Source organism: Vombatus ursinus, unplaced genomic scaffold, assembly GCF_900497805.2.
Source record: "Vombatus ursinus unplaced genomic scaffold, bare-nosed wombat genome assembly UNPS02010980.1, whole genome shotgun sequence".
NCBI classification, from domain to species: Eukaryota; Metazoa; Chordata; class Mammalia; order Diprotodontia; family Vombatidae; genus Vombatus; species Vombatus ursinus.
Genome location: NW_020950758.1, coordinates 3,709,551 through 3,720,472, shown reverse-complemented (window position 1 = coordinate 3,720,472; position 10,922 = coordinate 3,709,551). Strand labels below are relative to the sequence as shown.

The following is a 10,922-nucleotide window of genomic DNA, read 5'->3' as shown; positions in this document are numbered from 1 at the left end:
ACCTAGGCATTAGAACTTGACTAGGTATTGTAATTTATCTAAGCCAGTTCCTTATTCTTTAATAATACACAACAGGCATAGCTTAGAACACTGTAACTTTTATCATTTAAGACAATTTGAGAAAAGCAAATGCTTGTTTCCTTATTAGGAAAGAAGAATACTTTCTCCATAGCTGTCATCCAGTATAAAAATATTTCACAGTTTGATTTACCTTTATCTAAGGCTGAAACGAATCCCTCCTACACCCAGATGAATCGGGTTTTTTTTGATAGTTAGTAGTTCCAAAAGCATTTCCCACCTAAATTTAGACTGAATCTATACCAGTTGAGTTTCCATGACTAGGTGCTAATATACAAAACATGTCAGCATACTGGCTGAAGTCCATGTGTTAACAAAAAGGGATTAATATAAAATGTTTACCGATGTCATTCTTAGAAACTTTGCCACTGTTCTGTGTAATGAGACACATGATTGGTTCCTTGAGTATTTATCATATTCACTATGACGATATAGGCATTAATAGATATCTTCAAAGTATTTCCCAATTTTGGCTTTTAGTTTCTGAAAATGTAAAAAATCTTCCCAACCAATTTTAGACATTTTTTATTTCCACAATTTAATTTCATTTGCAAAAATATGGAATGCTTCATGAATTTGCATGTAATCCTTGGGCAAGGACCATGCTAGCCTGCTCTGTATCATTCCCATTTTAGCGTATGTGCTGCCAATGCAAGCTCCGGCTACCTAATTCCTAACTAAAAATTGAGACTCAGTATAGCCTTGATAATTTCATAAATAAACTACGTCACAACTGAGGCATTACCACAAATAAAACTGTTGTTGATATAAGCCTGAACACAGCCTTGATCTCTAAAAATGCAAAGATAATGATTTTAATAAATGTTGCCATACCTAACTCTCATAATCTTCAAACTACATCGGATGAAAAGTTCTCCAAATATAATGTGGGAACAGGAAAAGGCATGGATCATCCCCATAATCCTGTATACTTCAGGATTTATACTGAGGATGCTGCAGTCAGCTGAAGGAAGATGAGCTGGCATCCCAGTATCCCAGTGCCTTTTTTCAGTTATGAAGAACAGTTATTTTTCTCTACCTAACATGTGCATTAGTCCCAAGAACATTACCTTTAAAAGAATAATAGTGAGACAATACCTCATTCCAGGATCATTCCTGCCTGAACTGCTTTGAAAAAGGTTAGAAGAATGAGATGAATAAAAACTAGAACTGGTACTTATGGAGACTTTTAATGCTTATAAAGCCTTTTACCTCCATTCTCATTTGGTCTTTGCAGCAGACCTGTAAGGTCAGTACTGTTTTTGAGTGTGTGTGTGTGTGTGTGTGTGTGTGTGTGTGTGTGGATTTGTAATTTCAATGGTATAGAGAATTCTTATTGAGAAAACTCTACCTACCAATGTAGATGGAAAACCTGCAATCTCAGAGGCTCAGAAAAGTTAAGGATCTTGTCCATTGTCACATAGCTAGTAAGTGTCAGAAGTAGAAAAGCATGCTGGATTTAGAGTCACCTGCCCTGTGCTTTGAAGCCCTGTTATACTTATTGTGTGGCCATGCACAAGGTCTTTCTCCTTCCCTTTTGATATCAGTTTCCAGGACTGCATGATTAGGATCATAAAATCTCCATCATGGCACTGTTGGGAGGAAAGTAATTTTGTAGGCTTTGGAATCGGTTGTTGTTATATGCACGTGAACAATTATTAATACCTGTGTGACTGTGGGAAATTGACTTCCCCTCTTCTCTGGGATGTATGGGTGTTTAGGGAGTACTTGCACCTTTGGCAGGAAAGCTGCTGAACACTTTTAAGGGCTACCCATCCACCTTTGGTGTCCACCTGCCATCCAACTCTCACCTGTGGCTCGAAGAAGCTGTAGCACATGCGGTGGTCATTTTGGTAAATGGGCTAAATCAGGTGAAGAGTAGCTGATGGGCCTCAAACCCATCAGTGAATGGAGGGGGGCATTGTCTGCTCCAAGCATGTCAAGATTTTCCCCAGCAGAATGGGTGGATGTGAACACTTTGTTTCAATGGGCCATGAAGGCAGCTGAAGCAGGTTCTGTGGAGCGCTTAGAGTTTGGTCAGACATCAGAGACACCAAGGGCATCCACTGCATCCTGAGCTATTGCCATTCATCTTGACTTTTGTCTTGCCACTCGACTTTGATGATTCTGGAAGAGAGAGTGAAGCTGATGACTTCTCACAACCTTATCTCACTTAACTACAATTTATATGCGAGTCAAAAGACATCAGCTATACCATTTTTCTACCTTTACCCACATCAAAGTCCTGTGGTGATGAGCAAGTGGCAAAGCAGCAGGTGTGGATACACTGAGAGCTGTGGTCACAACTCTGCACAGGTGGCCCAGACCATAGGGTCATCTTCTCACTGTCCTGAAACAGCAATGGGATTGGGCAGCTCCTTGGGTGTCTGAGCAGCCTTTTTTCAAGGATAGCACTGCTCACTTCCTGGTGTGAGAAAGGGGCTAGAAAAGGGGCCCTAAAATTGTCTGCTTCACTGAACCTAACCCAGATCTACTTGGCATGGCAGGTAGGGATCTTATCCTGCAGTCAAAACAAAAAAAAATGTACAAAATGTTTTTGCAATGATAATTCCACTCACCATTGGTAATGGAATGTGTACATGCCTATGGACAACAAGAAATCCAGTAGACCTGAAAGACAAATGGCTCTTGTTGCAAAAGACTTCAGCAGGTATCTCATCCAAAAGCAGCCCTGAGTGAAACAAGTATGGCAAAGGAAAGCCAGCTTGCTGAAGTCAGAGCTGGAGTGGTCACAGTGATGAGGAGCGCTATGAAACTGATGTAAGTTTTGTAACCAAAACTAATCTAGTCAATAAGCTTGTATGCCTACTAAAAGGAGTGAGCACCAGGCTCATGACAATATGATTGCCACTTGCAGGAAAGCACCACTCCACCGTCATCAGTGCCTGTGCTCCCACCATGACAAACCCTGATGAAGTCAAAAGAAAAATTTTGTGAGACCTGGGAGACCCTCATAATTGATTTGCCAAAAGAGGAGAAGCTTCTAACTCTGAGTGACTTTAATGCCAGAATAAGTACAGATTATCTGACATGGCAGGGAGTCATTGGGAGGAATGGTGTCAGAAATAGCAGCAGCACTGGTCACTTACTGCTGAAGACGTGTGTCTTAGGACCCTCTTATCACCGGCATGCCTTCCATTTACCTAAGTATGATAAAACTTCATGTATGCCCCCTTGCAGCAAGCATTGGCATCTAATAGACTGTGTCACTGAGGGGCCTCAAACCCACTGGTGAGTTAGGGGGATCTCTGCTCCAAGAATGTGAAGACTTCCACTGCTGGAATTGGCATATGAGAACAATTTTATCCATAGCCATGAAGGTGTTTTAAACAGGAACCATGGAGTACTTAAAGTTTGCTCAGACATCAAAGATTCCGATATCATCCACTGCATCCTGGGCCATTGTCCATCATCATGACTTTTGTCCTGCCAATGGACTTCAATGACTCTGGAAGAGAGAGTGAGACTGATGATTTTGCATGACTCTGCCTCATTTAAGTCCAATTCATGCAAAAGCCATTACCCATTATCTGTGATGTCATTGGTTCTCTTTGAAAACAAAGGACGAATAACAATAACAAAAGCAACAATGTAAGGAAAGAGCTAGACAGGATGTGAGAGTCCCAAAGGCCTTTGCAGCAGTGTTAGACCAGTCATAACTTACCCTCTTCAACCTAAACATTTGAATTCAACAAAAGTAGCAGCCCCAAAGCAAGATGACTACCAGAAGACTCCATGCCAACAGATTAGAGCATTTCTCTCAGCATGAACAGTTTGTTACTAACTTGGAGGGAAAACTGAGCTAACACAGCAGTACAGCAGAAAAGGAGCAGGCAGCTTCCAGACATTTGGTGCATAGTGCCACATTTACTCATCTGGGCTGAAACACTGGCAAACATGGAGATTGGTTTGATGAAAATGATGGGGGAAATTCAGAAGCTATTAAACAAAAAACAAGAATTCTACAGGGTTTACTAGCAGCATAGTTTGTCCATCTCTAAGAAGGCAGCATTTAATTCCATCAAATGTAAAGTGCAAGGGAAACTTAGAGAGATGTATAATTCTTGGTTCAGTAAGAAGGCAGATGAAATTCAATTTTACACTGATAGTAACAATGTAAAGTGATTTTGTGATGCCCTGAAGGTTATTTATGGAGCAAAGACCTATGATGCATCTCAACTGTTGTGTTGATGGAGCCACACTGATTAGTGATAAAGACATGATCTGGAGAGAGGGGCTGAAAACTTCCATAGTGTTCTCCACAGACTACCATCAACCAGTGCTGAAGCCATTGACTGTATACTGTAGGTTGAAGTTAATCCCTCTCTAGCCAAACTTCCAATTGAAGAAAAGTTTTTGAATGCCATTAAGCTTCTCTTGTGCAGCAAAGCACCTGATTCAGATTCTATTCCAGCCAAGATTTATAAGACAGGAGGTTCGTTGCTGATACAAAAGCTGATTGAACTCTTCCATGTTGTATGGCAAGAAGTTATCCCCCAGGAGATCAAGGATGCCTCTGTTGCCAATCTCTATAAAGGAAATGGAAATAGTTTGTTCTCTGACAATCACATTAGCTATTGCTGGGAAGATTCTTGCCAGAGTCCTCCTTAATACATTGATCCTTCACCTGGAAGATGCTTATCTACCTGAGAGCCAGCTTATCTACCTGATGGCTTCATAAAGGGCTGAGGAATGGTGGTGCTGCTCAGCAACTCAAGGAGAAATGCCAGGAGCAGAGCAGAGCTCTGTACACAACATTCATTGATCTGACTGAGGACTTTGATAGTCAGCCATGAGGGCTTATATGAGATCATGGCAAAATTTGGTTGCCTGGAGAAGTTCATCAGTATTGTACGTCAATTTCATGATGGCATGCTTGACCGGGTTCTGGATAATGGATGACGCTCTTGCACTTTCCTAGTTACAGTGGAGGGAAGCAGAAATGCTTTTAGCATGTTTTCAGTGATGCTGTCAGACACTTTCAATGATATGAAAACAGCAGCAAAGTCAGCTGCTGCACTGATGGTAAATCATTTAACTTGAAAAGGCTACAAGCCAAGACTAATGTGGAGGGAGAGTTGGTGCATAGTTTCACAGATAATTTTACACTCAATGCAGCCTCTGAGGCTGAGATGCAACAGAGAATGGGTTGATTTTCTTTGCTGGTTCTAATTTTGACCTAACGGTCAGCACCAAGAAAACAGAGGTTCTTTACCAGCCAGCACCACACCATCCTTACATGGAACCATTGGTTGCGGCAAATAGAGAAATTTTGAATGCTTTGGATAAGTTCATTTACTTGGTGGTATACTTTCTAGGGATGTCCACATAGATGATGAGGTTGATACATACATTGCAAGAGCTAGTTCAGTGTTTAGGAGGCTCTGAAGGAAAGTTCAGGAGAGAAGAGGTGTTAGACTGACTACCAAACTATAGGTCTACAGAACCACTGTGCTGAGCTCATTGTTGTATGCCTATGAAACCTGGATAGTGCACAAATACCATGCCAGGAAACTGAATCACTTCCATTTGAATTGTCTTAGGAAGATTCTGAAGATCACCTGGCAAGATAAAGTACCAGACACTGAGGTCCTTTCTTGAGCTGTACTGCCAAGCGTTCAAACTCTACTGCAGAGAGTGCAACTCTAATGGATTGGCCTTGTTGTTCATATGCCAGATTTACATTTGCCTAAAAGACTATTTTGTTGAGAACTCACACAAAGCAAGCACTCATATGAAGGTCAGAGGAAACTATACAAGGCCACTCTCAAGGTCTCTCTTAAGAACTTTGTAATAGATTGTGAGACATGGAAGCCTTGGCATAGGACCACCCAGAGTGACATGCCCACATCAAAGAATGCACTGTGCTCTATGAGCAAAGCAGAGCTGCAGTAGCTCAAAAGAAACTTGAAATGTGAAAATTTAAAGTCACTTCCACTCCAAGTGTTCACGTGAACGATTTGTGACCGACCTGTGGTAGTGCCTGCCAAGCTGGTATTGGTCTGATCAGCCACAGTTGGACATATTGTACCTTGACTCCAACATGATGCAATTTTGGTCCGTTTTTGAGAATGAATCACAGCCACCATCACTTCCCCTATTCACTTTTTAAGAGATCTGAATCATGTGGTACCTGATGGCTCCATCTCTGACATCCTATGGTCTGTTCCTGAGAGGCAATGGAGTGGAGTGGACAGAACTCTAGGCTTGGAGTTAGGGATACCTGGCACGGAATCTTGCTTTAGCTTCTTACTAGCTGTGAGCAAGCCATTATACTTCCCTGGGGCTCGGTATTATCTGTAAAATGGGGGAGTTTCAGGCCATGACCTCTAAGGAATCATTCAGTTCTAAATCGGTGACACCAGATTCTAAGGTTCCTTCCAGATCTAAAGCCTGTGACTTCTTGTTCCTCCCATCTTTGAGCTTCTTCCACTCTGGCTATCTGGACTTTTCTTTTGGTCCGTCACACACCATGCTCAGGACCTTGAACACAGTAGGCGCTTAACAAATGTTCATAGAATGAATGTGGTCTTCAAAGCCATTTATGGCCTGTTGCCTTTCTATCTTCCCAGTCTTCTTACACTTTGCTTCCTTTTATGTTCTCTGTAACGCAGGGACTGGCTGCTTGCTGGTCCTTGAACAGGAAACACCAGCTACTGACTTTGTGCTTTTTATGGGGGGGAGGTTAGGCAATGGGGTTAAGTGACTCACCTAGGGTCACACAGCTAGTAAGTGTTATGTGTCTGAGGCCGGATTTGAACTCAGGTCCTCCTGAATCCAGGGCCGGTGCTCTATCCACTGTGCCACATCGCTGCCCCTGTGCTTTTTTAAATGGCTGTTTCTCATGCCTAGAATGCCCTGCCTCCTCACCCCCAACGTTGAGCTTCCCTGGCCTCCATTAGCACCCAGCTCAAATCCTGCCTCTTTCAGATCCACCTCCTACCTTCTAATGACTTCCCTCTGAGGTTGCTTCCCATTAACACCGTCTATGTCTTGCACGTACCCAGTTATTTACACAGCCTTCCCCCTTTGAATATGAGCTCCTTCACGCATGATCTGTGTGGTTGCCTTTCTGTCTCTCTCCGGTGATTAGCACAGTCCCTATTACATAGGGTTTGATAAATGCACATTGACTCACTAAGGGAAAGAGGGATATATGGGACTAAAGACACAATCTTATGCTAGCAAGGCCAGAGTTTCTGCCTTTCTTCTTTGCCCTAACCTGTGCTCCCTTGGGTAAGTCCCTCCTCAGAAGCTTCCATTCCTTCTCTGTAGAAGGGGGCTGTGCTGGACCTGCTAACTGCTGAGGTCTCTTCAGCTTTCTCTTCTCTGATCCATAGACAGAACTTGCCTGAGGAAGGTTTGGCTTCATTCTTTTGCACTTCTCATCTTTTGAAGAGGGTTGAAAGCCCCTGTGATGTCCTGCCAAGTTTTCTCTTCCTTTAAAAAAAAGACAATGCTTTGGACTTTGCATTTTAAGCTCCACAAAATGGTCGTTGTTATGGTAACTAAGCACTTTGGGAAATACTTGCTCCATATGTTGCAAATAAGCTGGGAACATATTTTTGAATTGCTAGTGATTTTACCTCCATGCATGCCCAGCCTAGGACTAGACATTCCAACCCCTTTTTAAAATCCAAGGCTACATTGTCATGTCACTTATCACCAAGTGGCCTTGCACAGTTCTCCAGTGACCTCAAACTTCTCCCTGAGATAAAGACCCAATTCCAGGAACCTATCAGTCTTGTAGTACAACTGAAAGGCATGAGACAGGACAGTCTTTGAAGAACTGAGAACAGGTCTCATTCAGAGATCAATGGCTAAGTTTATATTGGGGGTGATCAGGCTGCAGCACCTTCCAGGCATGGAATGGTAGAGCTGAATTGGAATAAGGGTAGTCATCAAAAAACGTATGATCAAAAAGGAGAGTTGTTTTGGCCATGTATTGAGAGCAATGGGTAACTAATAGCTGCCAGGGTGCTCAAAAGAAAGTGGAGAGGGCCCCCAGTATGGATGGTGGACTGAACTTATGGGAGCACTGGATCAGTCACACAGGCTGGGCAGCTATAGGTGTGCCACAGTCTGAATTACTGGAGGAAATATCCACATCAGTGAAATTACAGATCCTCGGGAGTATTTGAAAATAAAATCTCACTAAAGCAAAGGTTTTTAACCTTGATTATTTTCATCTTAATCATTTACAACTCAGATTTCCTCCTAGACTTCTGGATCTCAAGAAGTCATATTTATGAAAGATTATAGAAACTCAAAGAAACTCACAATTCCTCTGTGCCCTGTGCCCCTGGGGCTCCTCCCTTCATCTGATTGGAGAAGGTGGGGGAAGGACATCTGAGAGCTCCTCTCAGATCATCTGCCATTTAAGGGCATTCACATCATCATTTCCCATCCTGGCTGCAGGACTTCATCATGCCCCTGTGCCAGGTAGCTTCTCTTCCCCTTCTATCTTTCATATGTGTTGTCTTCCTTCATTAGACTGTGAGGTCTTTGAGGGCAGGGACAGTCATATGCCTTTTCTAGAGCTTAGCATATTGCCTTGGGCCATAGCAGTCCCTTAATAAATGTTTATTTGTTTTGACTCTCTAATCTGTGTTCTGTGACTTTGCACATTTTGGAAAATATATTGATGACTGTATTTCACTGTAATAGGTTTCCTTTGTAATAATATGCATTTTATTTTATGCATTTAAAATAGAATTTTGAGAAGGAGTCTACAGGCTTCATGAAATTAAGAACCCCTAGATTAGAGCATGCTGTCCATTTTTAAAGTCCTCTTGGGTGGGTAGGTTGGAAGGGAATGAGGATCAGGACAAGGGCAGAATCAATCTTTGTTGGTCTATAGATTTTAGGATGCATTATTCAGAAACACAGTAAAAACAACTACATGGTAGGGTCAATAGAATTGCTGGACATGGAGATAGAAAGACCTGAGTTCAAATTTGGCATCAGACACTCACAAGTTTTGTTACCTTGGGTGAGTCACTTAACCCATCTGCCTCGGTTTCCTCATTGTAAAATGGGGATGATAGTAGCATCCACCTCATAAGATTGTTGTGATAATCAAATGAGATATTTGTAAAGTGTTTTGTGAGCCTTAGAATGCTCTATAAATTTTAGCAATTACTAACAACAATAAAACTAGTACTAATTTAGATTACAACTCCCAAATTCTAAGAGATTTGTGATAGAATTCATGCAGGTATTCCCTCTGATGATTCAGATTGTGGCCCATCTTTTCTTGCCTATTCCATGTGACTCTTGTTCTTGGCCTTCCCTGAGTTTACCCCACTGGGTCTTCTCCAAGGTGGGCTTGGCCTCCCTCTAAATGCTGTTCCAATGTTTTTATTTTTGGCATGGAGATTATCCTGCACTCTTGACAGCCAAGATTGAGGAAGGTTTAACTAAGATTCAAGGCTTCCTACACAGTCAAAGTAACAGACTATGCTAGATCTTCCTAGGATCTAGCATAGATAGTATAGAGTGGTTCACCCCCAGTAGGTTTTGGCCGTGACAATCCATTTTGATACCACTAATTGAGAAATTCAATTCAATTCAATTCAACCCACAGATCCAGAGATCTCAGTGTTTGAAGAACCTCCGAGACACCTCATTCAGTCCTTTTCTATACCAGATTTCTCCCCACTGCATACCCAACAAATAGTCATCTAGCTTCTCCTTGAAGAACTCCTTTAAGGAGAACCCAACACCTCTCCAAGCAGCCACTTCTACTTTATGATAGCTCAAATTTTTAGGATACAGTGTTTGAAATCAATCCTAAATTGAACTTTGCTGGTTTTCACTCACTGCTCCTAGTTCTCAGTAAAATTCTATTTAATAGATTTATGTAAGACGTGATTTTGCCTGGAACCAGACCCCTGGAGTCGCTTCCCATATCTTCATTAGGCATGCACTCTGGCCATCATTCTCATCTTCCTTTCATGGCAACCTTGTACTATGAGCCTGGGAAGTTGGGCTCTACTAGGTAAGTATCCACCTTATCTTGCTGGAACCGCGCCTCTATGTCCCTTGCTGTATGTATCCACACATACTACCTTCCCCCCTTCTAGCTTTGTCTATTTGTTGTCCATTCAAGAGGGACAAAACGCTTTATGAGCTTTTAAGGAGAAGGTGATTTCTGACAGCAGATGACAGATAAGCCTTCCCGGAAAAGGATGATGTTTGAGTTGGGATTGATGGTGTCCATGGTAATTAGATGACTAAAGAGGAGGAAGAATGACATTTCAGACCTAAAGTATATCAATTTCGCTTTCTGTTCTTGGCTTAGGATCTCTTACATGTTCTGTTAATCTGGCTATTTTTTATTTTTGTCCCTTTAACGGTCCACCCTAATGCTTCATCATGGAGTGGAAGCAGCCATGGATTCTCGAGGTCAATGCCAGGGTGCTTCTCCCGCCATGTTCTTGGTGAATACCACCTTGGTGCCTCTTTGTGAAGCAGTAGTTGAGGAGACTCAGCTGATGAGAAGCCAAGGGAGGAGGCAAGACTGAAAATAACAACCACAGTAATTTGAAGGTGGCAGGACAAAATGGTCGCGTGATGCAGGTGTAGATAAAGAGGTACTTGCCACTTAGTAACATAATGAAAGACTACTGTTGATGGGGTTTGTCAGTAAGGCAGATGAGATTCCAATTTGATGGGCAATCAATTAGTGACACTGATGTACCTGCACAGTTGGAAATTAAGGATGAAGATACAATTGATGTGTCTCAGCAGCAGACAGGAGGCATTGACCGAAAAGGGAATCTGCAACATTGCTTTAGAGCAGCACTCCAAGGAAACCAACA

At 42.2% G+C, this 10,922-nt stretch overlaps 1 non-coding gene across 1 annotated transcript; it reads right to left on the bottom strand.

The window, feature by feature from the left end:
* Positions 1-630: 630 nt before the first annotated feature.
* Positions 631-737, bottom strand: LOC114038373. Its single transcript, XR_003568562.1, has one exon. It is a non-coding gene; the product is annotated as a U6 spliceosomal RNA (small nuclear RNA).
* Positions 738-10,922: the final 10,185 nt, after the last annotated feature.